Source organism: Coloeus monedula (assembly GCF_965178545.1).
Source record: "Coloeus monedula genome assembly, chromosome: 6".
Taxonomy (NCBI): Eukaryota; Metazoa; Chordata; class Aves; order Passeriformes; family Corvidae; genus Coloeus; species Coloeus monedula.
In genome coordinates, this window is record NC_138786.1 from 55964085 (window position 1) to 55986929 (window position 22845).

Consider the following 22845-nt stretch of genomic DNA (forward strand, 5'->3'; position numbering starts at 1 on the left):
TGCTGTTGATTACTTCTGTATGGCTTTTGCACATTTTTCCTAGACTTCTTTCTTAATTGTAGTTATTTACTTTGTGATCATGTTTTAGCTGCAGAAGGCAGTCCTGTCTAAAGAATCGGTGTTGATTTATTTGGAAAAGAAAGTGATATGTAACTGAACACTGTAGGAGGAATTCCTTGTGTTACAGGTTTGTTATAGATGACATGCCAAGCTGAAATGGAAAACCACTGGTATCATTGCCACTTCTGGCTGAACCCCGCTCTGTCTGGAGAGGGAGTGTTGTGGGGTTCCCAGGAGAAGCCCACTCTGGAGGCTGAAGGTGGCATTTTAGGTTTCACCTCCTCTGTCTCCGACACTGCATGAATCACAGAAGATTCTGCAGAGGTTTTATTTTTCTTCTAAATGAGCAATAGATGTTTATGTGCTGTAAAACTCCAGCTTTTCTGTATTTCTTTCCTGTCTCACTTGTCCTATAAAACGGGGAAAGCCCTTCCTCATCTCCCAGTACTTGCTTACTTCCCAGGGATGTTGTTAGGGGAACTACACTAAAGATTGCAAGCTACACTATGAATGGAGCAGTATTAATACATTAAGAGACAGACAGAAGGATGAATATCATCCCCAAGGAGCAAAACCACCTGCCATTCCTGTGACAGCTACAGAAACCAGTGCAATATGTCCAGTAGCTTACACAATAGCAATAGAAAACTATTAAAGTAGAGGAAGCTGGCCAACAGGTAAGCCCAAAGAATCTCTGCTCAAAGGCAGGTTTTTATTTGGACCTTGTTCCTAGTTTGACACCTTTGCATTAATGCTTTTTTAGCTTTATAAAACACAATCATTCTCTTTCCTGTATGAATTCTAGACTTAATTCTGTCTGGCTTCCAAATGTAGCATCCACTCAGAGAAACAGCATCAGTGGCATGTTGGTATTAGGGCCACCACTTGGGGTTACCCTGACACAGGATGTGGGACAGGTGGCAATGCCATGGGAGAAGCAGGCAGGTCAGCTGCTGGGTACCCCAGAGCTGCCAGATACACAGGGACCATCACAAAACCCATCAGCCACCAAGGACCCTCATAGCCAGAGCCCAGGGGATTCTGTTCGTTTGCAGGCAGGACTGGCCTGTGTAGACAGGATTTACAGTGGATTCAATAATCTCCTTAGATCAACTGGAGGCATCCTGAAACTCAGCATATGCGCTGCTGGTGGTGACATTTGCAGAGGAAAATCTTTTGGAGTTGAGGATGCACAAAGGCAGCATCTGACCCATGAGCTGCACAAAGCAGCTGAAACAGCCAAACACAGGGAACTCCTGATGACTGAGTAAGGGTTATTCATGGATGTTATTTTGTGTCTAGGGGAATGAAAACATTTGAGAGAATCACAAACTGTTGGTGGCGAATGTATTCCTCCATTTCTAGAAAGGAAATAAGAGCAAATTTTTCTCTGGCTTGGTACTTCCTTAGTGATAACTGCAACTCCCTGACATCTGTCCTCACTCTTTTTTTCTCCCCATCCCTGAGGAGAAGTGAGTTGATGTCAGAGATATTTACAAGTGTATACAGGTGTACCTGAGCATCCAGCAGAGAGAATGGGAGAAGTGCAGAGCTCAGTAATTCACTGTCTCTGGAGTCTGTCACATCTATTCTGAACAGATATTCTATATAACAGGTACAGTATCTGATCATAAAAAGTGTGTCCTTTATATCACAGCTCTGATGCATTGCTTCATGGTTTTATTACAGTGTTTCACACAGAGGAAACTAGAGTCATACTCAATAAATTCCAACAACAGGAGTACAATTCAACCTCCTGGCAATATTTAGAGATCATCATCTTAATGAATAGTGGGTAATTTAGACAAATCATAGAATAATGACATTTTATCCTTGGAAAAACCACTTTCTGAAGAGTAGTCATGCTTAATATGTACTGTGCCATGTCTACCAGGACACTATACAGACCCCTGATGTTGACCCCAATTGCAAGTTAAATTGGTAAGGCACATTTTACACTTGATCCCAAAGGCAGATGGATTTGTACAATGGAAGGTACAGGCTTGGACTTCTTTTATATCATCCTGCTAACTGCTAAACATGATTTAAATTGCATCCTAAAATCCGATTAGAAAATTTTGATGAGGTCCCAAAGCACACTTCCTTCCTTTCTGTGATATTTGCTGTCAAATAAATATGTCCAGTCCTAACAGAAAGGGAAGATACATCTGCTTTGTTACATATCCTTGGACTGGAGGTGAAATGGAAATAGACTTTAGTGCTTCTACATGAGCACTTCAGCTCAGATCAGAAGAGCATTTTTGAAGGGAACAGAGCCATCTTCCCCACTTAGTGTACTCTCATTCACACTAGAGGGGTGTTGGAGCATGCAAACCAAGCTCCTTTCAGGCAAAACTAAGCCAGAAGAACTCCAGGAGTCTGACTAATGTATCCCAATGCTTATGGGTCTTCTGGTGTTGCTGTTGAGTCTTTCACCATTCAGCCACTTTATCTATCTGTTGAAGATTGGTCTTTTAATTTCCTTGAGAATGCCTGTTCTCAAGATGCTCTGGGGGCTGCTGAGGGTGTGTTTGGAATCTCTGTGCTCTAGAGGAGAGTGGGGACTAAAGCTCATTGTGGCTCTCAGTCCTTGTGGATGGCTTCTCCCTCCCAAGTCCCGGGATCCTGCACAGCTGTGTTCGTGTAACTGCATTTTGCATGCTGCATTTTAAATGTGACTTTTGCATGAAGGTGATTCTGGCTTTAGGAGACAGCTCTGCTTGCACTGTCTGCACTGACTATGGGGACAAGAAAAACATTAGAATGTGTCAAACTGGCAGTGGGTTTACAAAAGCTAAACCAATTCTGAACAGTCATCACTGGAAAAGGAAACAAATAATCACTGTGAGCTGGTACTTACCTGGTCCTTTCCTTCTCTGCTCAAATGCAGAGTAGCTCCAATTTCTGCAGTCTGACTTGCATTCTTAAGCCCACAGAGTGCTGAGACCTACGGTTTCATGAAAGAAAAAGCAGAAAAGCCGTGCTGGTTTTTAACATAAATTCTTTTGCACCTCCTCAGCTACTAAAGCCTCTCATTTTGTACCTATGGTTCTCAGTTCCAACTTCACTCTGGACTCTGGACTCTTAGAACCTAGTTTGATGGATTGGGAGTTCACGGTTGCCAGTGTGATGCTTACCAAACACATCCCTATTTTGGGGCTACAGGTACAAAACAGGCATTGACATGTGTGGGTGAGCCCAGAATAAGGCCATTAAAATATCAAGGAACATGTTTTGTTAGGAGAGGGGGTATGAGCCAGGTTTGCTCAGCCTTAGGAAGGGAAGGTTAAAGGGGTTTCTTATTTCTGCCTTTAACTAACAGATAGGAGGTTATGGAAAATATGCAGCTGACCTTTCTCAGAAGAGCACAGCTGAGGAACACCATGAAACACTCATATTTTGTTACAAGGGCAACAATGGTTAGATACTAGGATTATTTTTCTATTTTTTTTTTTTTTATGAAGAAGTTTGATTAACCACTGGAACAGTAACCCAGAGAGGATGGGAAATGTCCACAATTAAATATCTTTAAAAAAATTGTCAGAGAAAAGCCCTTAGCAGCCTGATTTAGCATGACAGCTGAATCTACCTTCAAATTTGGACCTATTTAGAGAAGAAGATTGGGTCAGAAAACCAACAGAGGTCCCATCCAAACTAAATTATTTTATGTTTTCTTGTTTTTACTTTTATTTACAATGCTAATACCAAGGGAGCACCTGGCCTGGGGTCAAATTGGCAATCTGGTGCCTTCCAAAACCAGGAACAGGCCCTCTGAAGCCAAGATAAAACAGACATCAAAACACACAAAAAATGTGAAAGAGAGCCAAATAGAGATAAATAATAAATGGAAGCACTACTGTACCAGAGTACACCACAAAATACAGATGCTGCAATAATTTCAAAGTCTCCAAGATAACAGTAAAAACAATTACTGTAAGAGCAACATGTTGCCCAAAATCATTAATATGTTTGCTGTGTCTCCCTTGTACACTAACCCAGCACAAGGAAAGAGTTTTTGGGGAACAGATTTGATGATGGTGCTGTTGTTCGTTTGATGACATTGTTTACAGTCTAGCTGTGGTTTCTAGATGGACTCAAGCTGTTATTTTGCAGCTCACACGTAGTGTGAGAGCAGGGAGAGCAGACCAAAACCTCTGGTTTGTTTTGTGACTCCGTGCACTGCTGTCACTGAGGGGAATGCCTTGTCACCTTCACACAGCACTTGTGTCCCCAAGGAGTGCAAGGTAGATGTCATTCACAAACCTCACATGGGGTCATGTCCACCCCATCTGGAGCAAAAGGTCTCAGTCACAACAGAGGTGTCAGTGACACTCATCCCTGAGCAGAGGGGTCCTTGCTTCCCTCTCGTGCCCTCATGTGTACCTAAACCCTGGCCTGTCCCTACACCTGTGAAAATTCAGTCAAAGGGCACTTTGTGATCAGTGTTGAAGGGCAGTTCCCCCTTCTGAGCCTGCACTTTCCTGTGGTCCATGCTGAGGTGACTGAGAGGGTCCTTTTCAAGGGGAAAGACTGTCAGTTGTGGTACTGGGCATCTCTTTAGCATGGGCTGCATGAGACAGCAAGGGCAGCTGAATGCAGTATTTCCCTCACACATTGTAAACACCAGGAGATAGCTGAGATCCCCTTTCAGCACTTGCGTTCTTTGAAATTACTCTTAATTAAAATATACTAGCAAATCGTGATCATTCATGATTTGATATGCTGCAAGAATCAGGAAATTATTTCTGGTTTCCTTCCCTTTCATTCTGACTTCCAATCATGGTTGCAGTGCTCTGTAGCACACACTTTAATTTAGCTTTACACCAGCTGACTCCAAACACTTCGTTAAGCTTGGCCTTTTTCCTAATTTAAAAATATGCAGGACTTAAGTATAGCAAATCATTAAGAAATTAATTCCATTGATTAATGAATCATTAATCCAGGCTAATAGTGAAAATGTAGTAATGATTATAGGTGTCAGTAGATGCTGTGGGACCTGTAAAAGCACATTGTATCAGCCCATTAAAACAAAAGAGTCAAGAAATAAAGACATCTCTGGATCCTTTGTAGTCCCAAAACCACGTCCTAGTATTAGATCCAAGTGACATTGTAATGCAAATAAATACTTAGTAACTTCCCTTTGTAATTCTAACACTACTGAAGAGGTTTCTTGGCAAACAGAGCAGTGTAGGCTCTTTAACACCCAAATGATTTTCTCCTTGGCAAAAGAATTGTTTCTGGTTAAGACGAGAGTTTCGCAGCTCTACAGCCTCAGGAAGAGGAAATATCTTGGCCTGAGCTGATGCTACTCTTGTAACACCCAAACCCCAAAAGTTTGGCCCTGGCTTGAGAAGACAGAGACTGCTTACTTCTCAAGCTTGACAGAAAACACACCAACTCAGTGTCAGTTTATGGCAGTTTTTTGCGGGTTTTTGTTTTGTTTTGTTGGTTTATTTTTATTCTGCCTTTCAGTAAGAAAACTCTAAGACACACATGTCCAGTCTTCCACGTGAATTTCTGACCATTTTCCTGGGCATTCTTTGACATAGGATCCAAGTGCTTCACATTCACTAACAGATTTATATTCCTTGTCTCCTCGTGGTACATTAAAATATTACGTCTGTTTGGGGAAAACTGAGGCACTCATGGGATGTTTGTGGAAAAGAGGGACTTATCAGTTCCTTCCACTTTACTGACACAGCTGACATGTCATTTTATCCTTCCACCTGGAAAGATACTTAAATTTTATTCCTAAGGAGTGAAGAATCTCTGTGAGTTTAATTCTTTTAAAACCTTTTCTTTTCCCCCCATTCACCAGCTGGCTTATCTCCAACTTATTTCACATCTGACCTTACGGTTTCCATTCTACAGCTGTAGATTAGAGGGCAAAAAATACCACTGCATATTTCTAAGCACAGATTACAGAGGGTTTCAACATACTGATTATTCAGGGTGATGAATCATATTAAGTCTGGTGTTTGCTAGGCAGTATTTCACTTATTTGATATGACATCCAGTACCTGGGATGTGGCAATCTGATGCAACACATCACTGCTCACTGACACATCACCAGAAACACAGAGACAGGTGAGGTAATGTGGTTATTTTTGGATCCCTTTTAGACCCCAGCTTCAATTTCTTTTCTGTTAGTACTTGTCATTGATTCCAGGAGGCTGAACCACTCAGTGATTGTGTCCAATTGTCCCATTTTCTCTACAAAGCAGCCCTGACTTTAACCATAGCCTACTTAGACTTCCTATGCAGCTTTACTTTTGTGATTTAACTGCACAAAAATCAGTGACCAGTCCTGACTGTTTAGGCACAGGAGAGAAATTCAAGCTCCATCCTGCTATTGGGCAACCCAAAGAAAACAAATGGGTTGAAAACAGCAGCTAAAGAAGATCTGGGATTTAAACACAACAGTAAAAGGAGCTGAACTACAGATGTGTGATGGGATATTGCTCATCAACTGAGCAGTGTCTCTTGCAGTTCCTCTACAGGTGATTGAAAGAGATTCATGCTGTGTTTTACCTTGTGGTGGGACAGGTTGCATGATTTGCAGGAGGTTTGTGGCAAGTTCTTAAATTTTCAGACCAGGTAACATTGGTTTGGATACTTACAGTCCTAGTACCCTGTGATTGTGATTTAAATGAGTCTTTGTAGTGACTTCATTGGGATCTGGATGTGTTCTGAACTGTTGACTGTGAGTTTGAATGGCCCTCAATCAAGGCCATTAGGACTCCAGTTGTTTGGCTGAATCAAGTTAAATACAAACTTCTAGGCTTCCATTTCCAAATAAAAATATTAACAATACCATTTTTCCTTCTTTAACTTTCCTAAAATTGTAAAGTTGCCCTTGCTACCAAAGTTTAGAACTTCTACAATTGGTTTCTTAGAACAGACCTTTGTGAACATCAACAGATCACCTGCAGGAGGAACTCTGGAAAAACAGTGATAATTTAAGTGTTGCCATTAAACTTCTTCAGCCAATTAAGTTGTACAATTTTGCATATAATCTCCAGTACACTTAACAGAGGAGGAAAGCACCTGGACAAGGAATGGTAAATGTAAACCGACAGATAATGATACTCTTTCAGTCACATTTATTACCAAGAGCATCAGAGTCTTTATGCTTACCCATTTAGAATAATACCTGCTTGAACAGATATGGCTGGCAGTAATTACACGATACAAACTGACAGATTTGAAGTTGAAGAATTTTTCCAATTTAAAAATGTTAAAAGCAGAGAGGTAGAGACAAGTTTTCATTTTTACTTATTTCTCTTTTTTTGTTGTTTGCTTGCCTGTGCCTCTTTCTCATTTTCACTATTTTGGAGAGATGACAACATTGTGCTTCTGCTAGTCTGGCCTAATGATGCTGTTTGCATTTTTGCAGAGTCTACACAGCACTTTTTCCCACCTTCTATTTGATAGGCAGAGATCTGATCATTGCAACAGAAGGGAATCAGAAATGATATGCCAAAATACAGAAACTCCACAAATTTCTACTTGATGTCTTCAGTATTTGCCTTGTTGTAGGAGGGCAAAGTCTCTAAAGGATCATGCATGTTACTATGGGAGTTAGTGTACCTGACTATAAACACAGAAAGCTGTTTCATTCTACAGATGTTCCTAGTCATTACTACTGTTTTCTTTTTTTTTTTTTTTCTTTTAAATATAAAACTCTGAATGCTTCTGCCTAGAGGAGACATGAGCTAATGATGCTTTGCAGAGAAGTTCAGTCTCACTGACAAGGGAGTGATCCAAACTTAACAATATGTCAGATTCAAAGTTATCTTTACTGACATTTCTGAGAGTTGCTACTGGCAATGTAATTCTGGATGTGGATTCACTTACAGTTCTTCAAAATGCTGTTTAAAATCAAGGCATTGGGTTAAAAAGGCAATCCAAAGAGAAGATTCTTTCCATTTTTAAATATATCCTTAATTTACACTAATGGAGTTGCAACTCTCAACAGCTGACCTGAGTATGGCCCTAAGCATTTTTAACAGCTCCATACCAAGTCAAGGCTTGATCTCTATGCTCTTTGCATCCAAACCTCCCACACAGCCACCTCTCTCCTGAAAGCATAATCAGAAGAGCAGGGGAACAGTGTTACAGCAGTGGAAGGCAAGCGCAAACCCTAAACAAGGATTAAGTTTGAATAGTTGCCCAAATCACCATTTCTAAAAATCGCCTGCGTTCTGGACTCTCCCCATTGTGTGCATCATAAGACCTTGTGCTGATGCCTCATGATACAGGCAAATTACCAAAGGAACTGGTATGGAGTAGAATTCATTTGGATTTGAATCCAAGACAACGACAGTGACAGCCATTAACCACAATGTGCCCTCTAACACAACTGAATATACACTTTCAAAGATTACCTCAGGCTCATTCCTATTTACTGGAAACAGATTCATGTGGTGCAACAGGCAATGCTGGATATTATATGTGTCACACAGCAGGTTACTATCAATACTTAAAACTGGAATTGAGAGATATTACTAAGGGCTTCATTGAAATTCAGAATGAGATAAATGAGTAGAAATTACTTTTTTTTTTTTCCAGAAAATAATGAAGGCTTCAGGGCTCATTTTGAGCTCACTGCAGTCTTATACTACTGCAATGTCATTGACTTTGGAGAATACTGTTGTAACTGATATCCAAATGGGTTCTTTAATAATAATTAAATTGTAAGACAATGGGAAAGAACATAATTATGACAATTTGAGCCTTTATCATGCCTCTTTCTTAGAGGAGGAGAAGATAATGAAGGAAAGGAACTAGATTTTCTGATTCAGGTGCATTCTGTTGCTTTAATTCCCTCCCCACCCCTACCATCTCCACCACCCCAAACTTCACCCAGGTAGAAGGGATCCAAGCCAGAAGATTTCTCCACAAAACCCCACAGAAAATGCAGACCTTTGCAAGAAAACATAATAACTTTAAAAACCCCATTTAACTTCTTTTCATTTCAGCTTCCCCCTCACAACCCAGAAATATTCATAACATGCTGGTTTTGGTGTTTTCCCAGAGTAGATGATACTACTTTGTGGACACTTTTTCCCCTGACATTAAGCTGCATACATTGAAGTAGTTGCTGAATCTTGTTGTACCATAGCACGTTAAGTATTCTTAAGCAGGGTAAGGAGACACACGGAGACCTGATCCGAGGCACATTGGGGATTGCAGACCTGACCTTGGACCCACTGTATTAGTTTGGGTTTTATGCAAGCCATCGTGCTGAAATCTAGGTCACTGCAATGAAGGTGCCTGACCTAGGAGCATCATCCTGAGCTCCCATTGCAGCTCAATAACTCTTGGTCAATATCTCTGAATCACAGAATGGTTTGGGTTGGAAGGGGCCTTAAAGTTCACCCAGGTCCAATCCCCTGCCATGGGCAAGGACACCTTCCACTACCCCAGGTTGCTCAAAACCCCATGCAGCCTGGCCTTGAACACTCCCAGGGATGGGGCAGCCACAGCTGCTCTGGGCAACCTGTGCCAGGGCCTCAGCACCCTCACAGGGAAGAACTTTCTCCTGATATGTTCAGGAGAGTTTAGGTATGGTTCCTACAGTGAAATGCAGTGCCTTCTTTGGGGTGAGCTGAATCCCTTGCTACCCTCTTTGACTGAGTTGAAAACCAGCTGTGATGCAGCCATCTGTATTGTAGGCACCCACAAACTGATGAGCTGAATCTTGTTTTCTTTGAAACCACAGTTGGTAGAAAGCGTAGCAGAGCAAGCTCCTCACAGGAGTCCAAAGCACAGCAGTGCCCTCTATTTTGTTTTCATTTGGAAATCACAGCTTTTTGGTTCATGGGTTTTCAACTTTTAAGCTGGTAAGAAAATAGTGAGTCAGTCATTCGGGACCACTTATGTTATGATAAAAAATCCACAAAACCTCACTAAATACAGACCTTCCTGCTTTGGGGCATAATTCATTATAAACACTGAGCCCTTTTCTCATTGCTAAACCCCTCTATTCAAGTACCCACAGAGGGGACAGACCATTTAGGTGTCACCCCATGAGTTCTTCTCCATAGGACTCTCCTCCTTGTCACTTCATGAAATGACATACATCCTCTTAAAATAAGGAATATTTTGCCTTTGTAGACACACTGTGGGGCCTCTTACTTTCTTACTGTTTCCCTTGCAGCCAAGAAAAGTACAACTGCAATTTTATTTTGTCATTAGAGTGCTAAAAATATTCTCTCATTCGACTATAGCAATTTTCTCAACCTCTGGAAAATCCTGACACCGATAGCAATATTTTCTATTTGGTTTAGGAATAAATTAGTTGCCTCTGAATGAAGGATGTCTCTGACTGATCTCCACTATAGCAAGATTTACCTGGAGATTTATTGCAGCTTCGCCTTTTTGTTTCCCCATGGGAAAGTTCACAAATGATGCAGCAATCTTGTTCCAGTAATACAGTGCTTAAACACACTTCACGGATTATTTGGTATTCAGGATGCTCTTCTTGCGTGAAGAGAAAAAATAGCCAGTTGGTAAAACCAGACTGAGATTTTCAAATAGTGTGACAGTGAATGTTAAACAAAACAAATCTTTATTCCCTCTCATTCAGACAATAACCACCCGGAAAGCACCTGCACAGAAATAAATGCCTTAATGTGAGGATTGCAACGCAATAGAAAAGGGTGAGTGGAATCTCATTACACTCCTGTGAGGAACATTTATTTGCATTTTATTGGTGAGTAATTTGAATCATGCTAGTTCAGCGAGTTAACCCAAGCCATGATGAAATCATAAATAAGTACAAGAATCCTAATTCCTGGTTCTTGGGTTCAGCTGGTTGCTTTTTGTTTTTCTGGCCCCTTAGGGAAGATGAAATTGAGGTCACATCTACAGCACCTGGCAATCAGTAGGGGCATGGCACACCTGTGGTGTGTCCACGCAGTTCTGTGCTCAGGGCATCAGGAGCAGCTGAGCTGTGCAGGTGTGGGGCTGCAGACCAGTGAGGGAACTCAAGCAAGGCTTGTGGGATTGGTTCCAGCCTGGGCACTGCATTCCTAACCCGACACTACTGCTGCCTCTGCCAGTGCCCCAGCCACCTTGGAGACATCTGGTGAGCACCATGGGTTTCATGGCAGAGGAGCTGTCAAGTTCCAGAACTGCTGCCCACACTGTGTGTGTCTACACACCAAGATTAAAAAGTAGGTGAAAACTTGCCATTATTTGTGCTCCTCAGCAGACCACAGTCCCAAACAGGGCCCACCCATATCCAGTCTTTGATGATAATATTTATTTAAGGCAATGAGGCAAAGGTGTAATTTCAAAATATGATTACAGCTGGAGCCACTAGAGATCCTTTAAAGTGCTAAGTCTTCAATAGTTGGAATATTTGGCTTGAAAGTATTTCAGTTTCAAGTGCAATAGCTCCTGGGGGCTGAGCAACAAACCCAATGCCCTCTTCCTCTCTGCTCCATCATCAGAATTAGTGAGACAAAACAAATCAAATCTGCCAGGTTTGGCTTCCTGAAACCTTCCACTTAAAATTTACAGTTTGTGCATTGCTTTAATCCCAGCACTTTCCAGCTCCCTGTTTCTGTTTCATTTATTAGTCGCCTTTCTGTTGTAAGTAGCTTTAAGCTGTAATATCACTTGTGGAGAATGAATATAAAAGGCTTAGTCTGCAGAGAATAATCCTCATGCACAGCTTTTGTTGGGGCTACATGGTGGCATAGGCTTTTTTAACACTAAAATGCTGATGCTTTTGGAAAGAGGGGAACTGTTGCTCTCTGAAATATGAAGAGCCTGATCCCTATCCAATTTATAATGGAGTAAATTCATAGTGCTCACAGGAACTCAGGCACTGCTGCACCATTTCAAGCCAGGGATCCAGCTCTTGCAGCGCTGTGTCTGACCCTGGCCAGCAGCAGTTTCATTAGAGATTGTGACAAGGAAGGCTCTAGAAACAATTACAGCATGACCTGCCTGTAGAGGAGACTCCTTCCCAATCTTCAGTTCAAAGGCTGGTTTGTGCTTTCAAATACTGTGTCCATCTCTATAAGCTCAGACAGGTTACTTTAAGTCATTGCCATTTAAAATCTATTTTCTTTCATACAGATTCTTCAATTTCAGTGAAATCAAGGTATTACATCATCATGGCAGCCATAAAGTCCTGTATTAATCTCATGAGCCTGACAGAAACTGTGGATGACCTGACACATGAGAACTGAATGGAAAAGCAAACAAAAGACTTCCAGGAAAGCAAGCATGCCCTTATTCACTCCCTAGGTTAGGCAGGCTTTGTTTTACATGTGCATGGGGACACGCTTCTTGTGTACATAGCAAGATTGATCATACAGTGAACATCTGGAATTCATGCAAATCCCTCAATCAAACACTAAAAATCCTGTTTTATAGCATGCTGCCAGCTGTGTTAAAATACATCTGACATCATATCTGCACTCCGGCTGCCCTTGTGCCCACAGGTCTCTCCTTCCCTGGAGAGAATGCTCTGTCTCTCTCTCTCTCTCTCTGCTGGGGCAATCTGGAGGAAGAGAAGGGGAGGGAAACCTCCTCCTGCACAAAGGAAAACCAAGTTGATCATAAAACTTTTTCCCTTACAAGCAGCTGGGAAAAGTCACATACAAATCATGGTGGCTGGCTTTTGCAGGGATTTGTGTTAATGTTTCCTTAAGCTTCAAGTCACATGAATTTAAGCCATGTTTAGCTCTATGATTGGCTTTGACTGATTCCCAGTAGTGAGGAAGTACCTTGTCCTTTTAGATGGTGCCATAACCAACTTGCCAAATCAAAAATTATTCTGTCTGAGGACATCTGGGGGACATTTGCTACAGGGAGCAGAGCAGGCATATGACCAGAAGGAATTGCCTGGGACAGGAGAAACTACTGCAGGCTTATGGCTTAGGAGTATTAGCAGGTCAGCTCATCACAGCCCTGTTCTCCCACCATCCTACTTCCCAGTTCATGTGAAGGTATTCTGTGCAGAGGACCTCCAAAAAAGTCTGAGAAACCCACTATTTTACGTGAAGCTGTTTTTCAATATGTTTATGTAATTCATGGCACAGTGCAGGCCCTCTCCCAAAAAATCAAAACAGTCTATTGGTTGTGAAACAAATATTTATCTTAATAAACTTATTTTTACAACAGATGAAAATGTTGAGGAGATACTAGAAATAATATAAAGGAGAAACTTGGGATTGTAGAACACTGGTAAAAAGATAAAAACTTATAATAAGAGGAAAAGAACAAATGTTATCCTGCAGAATTCAGACTAATAATAACAGGCTAATAAGAGCAAAAGAGCAAAGGAAATACTAACGATGGTGCTGCTACTTTACTAGATAGAAATGAGAGAAATTATAATCTTATTCAATGAGAAGGAAAGGCTTTTCTGTCAATTAATATAAAAGGCATTAGATTAAAATAAAGTTGAATATGGCATCTGGATTACTTGCAAGTAAAAACCTTAAAAGACCTGTCTGAAGAGCCTCTTATACTGTTGATTGAGAAGATCCAGAAGGCAGACGGGAAACTTGTGCTAGTCTATTATTTGGAATAGAATAGGTCATATGACCCTGACATTCTTCCCAAACAAAATAATGGCTGGTTAGTATTGGTTTCAATCAACTTAGAAAGAAAGGAGGCTAAAATAACAAGGCTGCATCAGCTGGAAAGGAATCTTGTCAAACTGACCAAAAGCTTATGACTCTATAAACTTGTTGATATAATCTAGATGTTTAAAGGACCATAAGTTTGCTGTAGATCCCCCAGTAACACAGTCAAACTTGCTATGTGGTAATTACAAAATGACTGCAATCCCCTCTTCCTAACATGGCTGCATCAATGCACGGTTGTGTATCGGGAACTGAGACTGCACAAGTTATTTGGCTTGGGATGTGCCTTATTTGATAAGTGAGAAGAATGATTAAAATCCATCTGGCACACCTCAAACAGATATAAATGGCATATATGAAGTATATGGATTTCTGGGGAGAGACTGCTGAGAGCTGTTCATCTTCCTAAACTCTGGAACGTTGCTGATGATCTGAAAAAGAACTCAAAGTCCTTGCTGACAGAATTTGGAGATGACACATAGAATTGGAACATGATGAATAAAAAACAAGACAAATTGCTGACAGGGAATGACCTGGATAGCAGGGTAAGTGGATTGCAGCAAAATAACTATGTGTTTTGATACAGACAACAAGAAAACAAGACATTCAGCTGTGAAGAATGAAGGTTCTGCTTCGACAGTGGGAAAGGGTCTTTAAAAATGGCTCCATGATTATAGCAAATTGCCATGTGACAACAGGAAAAGCTATGGCAAAAGGGACAGAGTAGTTCCTCTCTGGGTCCACAGAGTAACTGGAGATTACCAAAATGCTAGGTATACTCCTGTAAACCAGGTAGTTACTAGATAAATCTGAAGAAAAGGTATGATGAGAGAGTGAATTATTCAATGTAACAACTTGCATGGTTTGTTCTTAACTCTGTCACTGAAAAAAAAATGTAATCATATCTCTCCAAATAAGACCCATGGCCAGTGTTCTGCTCAAGGTCAGACTGAAAGATATCTTTTGTTTCATAATCACTGAAGCCTGCTTGGGAGTGTCAGATATTTGGGGTTTTTTCTTCAAATATTAAATAAGACCAACTCCTGCATCTCCAGCTTGCTACAGAAGTGAACACCATTTCTGAAATTCAATTAAATTGCTTCAACTTCCATATAATATTAAAGGCCCTGTTCAAAGCCCTTGGAATTAGACAGAGCTTTTCCACCCTTTACACTCATCCATGGCCCAGCCTTTTAAAGGGGGATCCCAAGGACAGTGATTTCACCAGCCATGCTGTGAAGTACCAACATGTGGGCCTGTCCAAATGCTATCCCATGCTACCGAGTTCATGGTGGCTTAACAAGTAAACAAAATCTTTGGTTGAATTACAGGCCACTACTTGCTTCAATGTATTCTGTGGTTTTGCATTTATGATTTTGGTAATATCTTCTTACACCACTGAAGTGTAAATTTCATGAATAAATTCTATTATCTCTGGAATTTCACTGACTAAAAAAGGAGCATGTATATGGTTTCAAAATAGTTAAATTCATTCTTCTCACATACCACAAGAAGAATTGTACGAACAATCCACACTGAATAATTTACTCAATAAATTTAGTTTTAAGGTGACTTTTTAAAAGATCCACCTAACTTATTTGCACTGCCAGGTGATTCTTTTATGGGCCATATTTGCATATGTAGCTGATACAAACCCCATTTCCTCTGAGTCTTTGTGCAAGCATTCAATACTGGTACTGTGGGTTTCATGGCTTAAATAACTTTGTTCTCTCCTTAGATTCATACCCAAAACCCCTGCCCTATTCCCTGCAAACATGAGCAGCCTTAATAAGTTTTGCTGTCTGTGTGGTGGACTAAAATGTGGGAGCATAACTGTATAAATATATTTGGATCACTGGGTCCATCTTCTGAACTTTCAGACATTGCATCATCAAATCTCTTTCCAAGGCTCAGGCAGCACATCAGGGTTTCAGGGTTACCTTAACTCATCCCATTACTCAGCTGTCGAGGGATTTGCTTACTTGGATAGATGAGGAATTGTAAGTTTTGTGACTGTTACATTTAGGCTGCTTCTTTCAATTTCCTGACTTTTTGTGCACTCTCCTCAGACTTAAACACTCTCCTTAGCCTTAAATTACTTTCTTCCTGTCCTAGCATTTACTTCTCCATTATTTTTACAGTGAACAATTCTAGCTCCTTCTCAACCTTTGTTTTGATGCACTAACCGTGTTTTTTCCTAGGATGGACTTCACCATATCATTTTAGCAACTCCTCTGACCACTTAATTCAGATTAAATTTCTTTCTTGGCCACCAGTCATAAATTTTATTCCAGATGAAATCTGAACATTTTTTTGTAAAATAACAGTGGTCTCCAATCTTTAAATACTCTGCCTGAGACACAGTAAATGCACTGCTTTTATTTCTTCACTGCTGCACTACACCAAAGTGTATGGTTATTAACGACTGATCTGTCTAAGAAGGATAATAGATGGGTGTAGTTCCGTGTCTTAATTGATCTGATGACAGAGCTGGTTCAAGAGATTCTTGCCATCTCAGACATCTGGATTTCTAAATATTTTTTTTAGTAATGCTGATATAGACTTCTTGCTTCTTGTTTCCTGCTTCTGTTTCAGACAAGGAGAAGTGTTTGGTTCCCATTTCTAGCAACTCTCCAATATTGCTTCTTCTTATGCATCCACCCTTCTGTTGCATCCTTGATTTATCCAACTTTTTTCCCCATTTCTTGAGTTTCTGGTTAACGAGTTACCAGCTCTCTGTAGAAATTCTTCTAATTGTGCTTCAACACAGGCATTTGCACACTGTATTTTTGCAATTTGTCATACTCCCTGATAGACTGGGGTTAGTTCTGAAGACCACACAAATCTCCCATCTTGCATTAAGAGTCAACCTAATACCAGCAAATACCAGATTCAGTTGTAATTCTTTAACAATATTTCAAAGAAAATATCAAGTCAAATTTGTCCCAAAATCTTTCTTTCAGAAATGTCACTGTCTCTTCACTACAGTAGTTCCTGTCTCAGAAAAACATCTTTCTCTCTCTCTCTCTCTCTTTGTCCTCTTCCTTATCCACATTATAATTGCTCTATTCACCTCTCACCTTTTCCATTTCAGTTCATGTGTCATTATAGAAATGCTCTTAGAAATTTAATCCACATTTTTCCAGGAAATGAGAAAATGAAGAGAAAAAGATCAGAAATATCACTGAATAATATTTACTGGAACAACACTATCTTTAGGTGGTCCAGGAAAATGACCGTATTTATTGGAAGTCTTAGGTCTTATCACTTGGGATGACCAATTAAGTCTGTTTTATAAACAACATCTTCCCGTACTTATGATGTTTTCAAGCATTTCTTGATGTTTGTGGCTGGAACAAGACCCAATGAATCTTCTGTGCACTTAGTGACTGTTTATAATTAAAAGATACTTAATGTGAGCAGAGCTAAAAAATAGGAGCTTCCTTCCTCACTAGAAAATTTCTAAATTAAACTCATAAAATTTGAGGAAAATAACAGCCTTCATTGGATAGTTTTAAGTGCAAACAACAGCAATGACCTTTAACTAGGGCTTTGAGTGCAGTCTTAAGCTTTCTTGGTCTTCACTTCATTTCCCTTTAGACGTACATTCAGCCAGGGGGCCAAAGGTTTCCTTCTGAGCTCTTGAATTGCCTCTCAGAGTTTACAGCTATTCATTAACCTATGGTTTAAACCTTCCATCTTTAATATGTTTTGCAGATGATAGAATATTGCATCTGCACAGCAGTGTGTCCTGCTTAACAAACATGCCTGCAGATGAGTGAGCAGAGCATAAAGACATTTAAGCAAACTGATGTGTGGACAAGTAGGTAAATATTGGAATGCATGATTGTCAAAACTCATTGCACGTTTTAGCAGATGTCTCAGCAGCTGATGGGAAATGTTAAAGACATCCTGTATTTTGCAGAGAATAGCTTAATAATGATCACAGACTGGCTGAATCTCTCAAAGTTAAGGCAAATCAGACACAGAACTCATAAAAGAAACATCTCAGGAATGAAAGCTCACTGAAAACAACAAACTTATGTCTTCTCTCTCTTTTTTTTTTTTAAAAAAAAAGCTGCTTCCTGATTTCTTGAAAATTAGGATTTAATGTCCACCTTGAAACAGAAGCTTGCTTCTGGTCTAAGGCAGAGATCAGCTCTGTTTCCCTTTTATTGTGATTAGTTTTTTGCAAAGATTGAAAAATTGAAATAGATGAATGTATCTATATGCAGATGAGTGGTCTTTTATAAATATTCACTCCTTTTTTTTCCCCCAAGCAGCTTTTCACAGATGATTTGAAGCACAACCATAATGCTTTGCCTTCATAGTAATCAGGTTTCCATATTTTGTGTGCTTGCTCATTTCCTTTTCAGGGTAGGTGTTTTCTCTGCAATAATATCCATTGATCACACCGAATTGGAAAAATATATCTTAGAACTGTTGTCTGATTGCTTGACTTTTTACTGGCTTCTGGTCATGTTTAGTTGAATTATTGGATTGGAGGAGCCTGCTGCCTGACCCTTCTCCAAGGGTATTTGGCTACCTCTTCAATAAGCTTTTCTTTTCATGACTTTTCAAATTAAAACAAAAATGGACTTGGATAAAGCATTCATCTAGATTTTATTTTTCCTGAGAAGTGCATAAACATAAAGAACACTTAATCAGGCATAACAGACAAAAAAGTTTTTGTTTTTGTTTTTTTTTTCCTGAATGATTTATAGTCCAGTTTCTTCTTCTGTGGTTGCAGAAAAGAAGGAGGAATCAAAGAAGAGGTTCATTACTCAAAATGGCAACAGTCCCATTAGGGAGGGACAGCAGAAGGAAAACACAGCCATAATTTTACCTATTTTATGAGAGATGAGCTCTTCCATACTTCTCTGAGCAGACAATGGCAACTTCAATATAAAGAAATACACCACCAATAAAACACATGTGAAAGAGAAGGATTACTGGTATTGTCTCAGGAGCATCAGATAGAAATAAATTCACTTTCTGTTACATTCTGGTGGGCTACTCACATATGCCAAAGCTGCACAGCTGAGAGGGCACAGGGTGAAGGAACTGGAGATGGAAAGGAGGTTTCAGCAGCTCTCACTTGTGTAACAGGATGTTTTTGGGGTTTAGCCATTCTGGGAGGCAAAGGGCAGTTTGGGCATGCTGAGCCCAAACTTTCCAGCTCCTGGCTTCAGCTCAACAGAAATGTTCCTGCACTATATTGTATCCATCCCATTATTCAAAGAACTGGGCTGCTTCCCACAGCTGCTCCCTGGCTTTCTGTGGTACTTTCACCCCAACACAGGCCATAGATGGATGAATGCTTGCACACATCCATGTCTTTGCAAAATGGCTTTTCTGGCCAAGAGCTCAAGCCACACTGAAACTGTGTCAGCAATGGGTTTGATATTCCAAAAACTATATTCAGAGGATACCGAGGCTTTTTCAAATTCTCCTCAAATGGTGTACAAATGACCTATTAAATGCTTACAAATCCTTCCTGAACACTTGCAACATATACCCTGAGTGCCTTTTGAAAAATGGTCCCAGCAAAGAGGTGCCTACTACAGAACAGGAGCTTTTCGTGGGCTCCCTTTGTGGCTACTCCCCACTTCCCTGTGAGCTACAGTAGCCAGAGACAGCAGCTCTTTAAAAAATTTCCATAATTTCATTAAGCTCAAAGATAATTATGTGAAGTGTTAAAAAATACTTCATTTGGCTTGCCTGAAAGCTGCTGTAACGGAGGAAAGAAAGGCATAAATAATATGCTTTGTTTCCATTTTCAGTCTGTTCACTAATTGAAAAGAAGCAAAAGGGTCTAAACCCCCCTTTTTCTGATCCAGTCATTGTCTGACAGCGAGGGAAATGTCCTTGGAAGGAACAAACAGTCAGTCTGTGCATAAAGACAAAGCAGAAAAAATTGTAACTCTGATAAATCGCTGAATATAATTATGAAAATTGAAAAATGAGAAAAACCCCCAACATGATTGTGGTCTAACCAGAGAGCAAATGTCTTCAGGTTTTATCAGCAATGTAGGGTGTGTAACAGGATGCAGTTGACTCTCAAACCAGCAACTCTGCATGATTCCTTGATGTAATTTGGAAGAAGCAGGATAACCTATGATTTACAAAACTCTAGTTAGCAAATCTGTTCAGGGGTTCCCTGTATATCAACATGGTCATACCAGTGTGTGTCAGAGGAAGATTATCCTCTCGCCCTGTTCTGAGCTGTGAGGATATGTGTGTGCACAGCTGTGGGTGAAAATCCACCTCTGCCCTCCCAGGTAATGCACACATGAAGCCAGCCCCAAACTGCCTGAACTTAACATACATATATATATATATATATATATATATATATGTATGTATATATATGTAAATAAATTATTAGTAGTACTTCTTGATTTGAAATAGGCAGTATCAGCAGTACAGGGAAAGCAACACTCTTAGTGACGGGTGCTGGAATACTACTAGGGTTGTTTAACAGAAATTGAGAGATTTTTTTTTCTTTGTAACTAATTCTGCTGGTTGATTAAGGGGAAAAAACCCAACCCAATCCAACCCAAATTATAAAGTGTTTAGATAAGCTACAAGGTTGGAATAAGGGAGAAAGGACCAAGAACCAAATCTGTCTCTTGTTTAAGATAACCTCTTCAGTACCTGATCACCTTTCTCTGGAAATGGTGAATTAAGAAGTAGTGAATGAAAATGAAATAACTGTTTATTGTATTTGTGCGGTTCTTAATCACTGCTCTTGACACAGCTGATATCTCTTCAGGAAAGCTGAAATGAAGGAAATGTCACCTTTTTTTCAGCCTACAAGAAAGAATTTCTGAGGTCATGTGTTCATTTCTGTCCTGGAAAACTATGATGTTGCTATTGAGAATTATAATTTTATTTTATGAACAAGCAACTAAGAGGATTCTTAAAGCAGGAACTGAAGGACTAGATGGTCTTTAGAAGTTTCAAACCGTCCTATGCTTCTATGAAAAGTCTGTCTGTATTTTGCTTTGGTGTCTCTAAAGTCTTCTAATAAAATCTGCTTAAGCAGAAATATGTGCCTCTAAATTAACAGCAGTCTGGACTCTTTTTATTGGGGGCTGCCCTGGTTCTTGTGAAACAGGTAAATGATATCTGGTAAGCTTTTATGCATGAATTACCTTGCTGAGCAAATACATTACCAATCCATCATGTTAGCTGAAGGAGCTTAATTGTTTGGTGACTTGTTATAAGCAATGGTAAACAATCACCCCCTCCTCCTAAAATACAGCAATAATAGGATGCTAGGGAGGGGAGGAAATGTTCCCTTGAGTTGTTCTTAAAAGATAAACTGTTGTGTCTGGCCCAAAGGATAATAAAATATATTTACCCTTCAGGTGTCAGGACCTGTTCTCCCAAACTGATTGCTGTAGGATAGTTATGTTAAATGATGGGATATCTTCTGCTTCTCCATTGCTTTCTCCTATTCATTTATATTAAAAGATAATAATGCTTCCCAGAACTTTTGCCATTCCCCCAGAAAATTGATGGGGATGTTGCAGCTAGATAAAGTTTATTTGGTGCAAACACAGAGGGGGGAAAATGAGGGATATGAAACAGCATCAGGGAGATTGAGAGCCTTTCTCACACTTGCAGTCTCCTCCTTCTCTTGCTTGTGAAGCCTGACCACTGGCTTCTGGAGAAGCCCAAAAGCTCCATGGGCACACACAAATCTTCCCAGCACTCTTCCATGGGTTCCATGTGAATTTCTGCAAGATAAACCAAGTTTTATGTTGGTAATTTATTGTCAGCGTGCCCTTAAAAACCTGGGAACCAAGTTTTACCTTTAAAAGCAATATCTATGCACATTTCATTTATTTCCCAGTGACTGGTTATTTTCAGTGAAAGTGTCATCTTCAATATTTATCTGAACTTAAAGCTGCTTCCCTGCAAATACAATAAAAATGAGCTGAGATGACATGGTGAATTTGTGATGATTTATCTTCCACAATAGTAGTACTTAATCTGTTCAAATGCTGGCCAATTAAATGCATAGGGATAGGACTGAGTAATCTCCTTTATGGCGTGGGAGCACTTTATTACCCCAGTGTCAAGTGGCCTTTTGACTTTAGTGGAACTTCTTGTTGGGTAAAATGCTGTTATTTAATACGAGCAAATAATTCCCATCATTATTAAATACATGATTACATCCTATAACCACACAGATTCTTATCTGGCCGAGCCAATTTTAAAGGGGCGAAAAGTTCAGTTTTAAGGAGGATAAAAGACAACAAATGCTGCAAGTATCAAATATTCATCCAAACCCAGTCCATGAACACTAGTGGACCTATAGGGTACTATAAGATTCTGAGCTTGGAAAATTATACCCTTTGACACTTAGACTGAGAAGCATGATAAATTTTGATACTTATTTGGCATTTATTTACTCTAGCATTTGCCTTGTCAGGTGACTGACAACACTAAATAGTACTTTTTTTCCTTTAGAGAATGCTGGTAATATTTAAACATTTCACATGTATACAGCAATTTTCAAAAATCTTGCTGGATATTGTTGCCATACATTTTTTAATTGTTTTTTTCATGTTGATACTGTTAGATGACATGGTATGCAATAGCCAAACTGGAGAAATTTTTAAACTTTGACCTCAGTTTGGGATAATGTTTAATTTCAAAATTTCAATATATTTTAAATTATGTACATTTTACCTTTTTGTCACATCTAACACAGAAAATCCATATTTGTATTGAACTGGTTGACTTACTGCTTTAGTCAGTTCTCAAATATTTACTGGGGTATTTCCATAAGGAAGGACTCCAGTTTGGATATGGCCTTTAGGTCATGCATCAACTTTCTTATGAGGGAAAGCGTGGCACACGGGGTGATGTATAAACCAGTGGGTGATCTCTCTCACCAACAAAGCATCAAGCCTCCTCAAACATGCAATGCAATTCCCAGACACATAATTCCAAATATTCCTCACCAGTGACTAATGGCAGTCTATGATACCATGTATGGAACAATTACCTCCGTTCATTTTATACTGGGAGGATTATCAGCTTTTTGGACTTAGAATAACAAAAACTAATTTCATGGAAACTGGGGAGGTGTAGAAATGTTATCTCCTCCTCTGTGTTTGTTCAGTGATAGCATTGTTTAAAGCCCATGATCCTGTCTGCA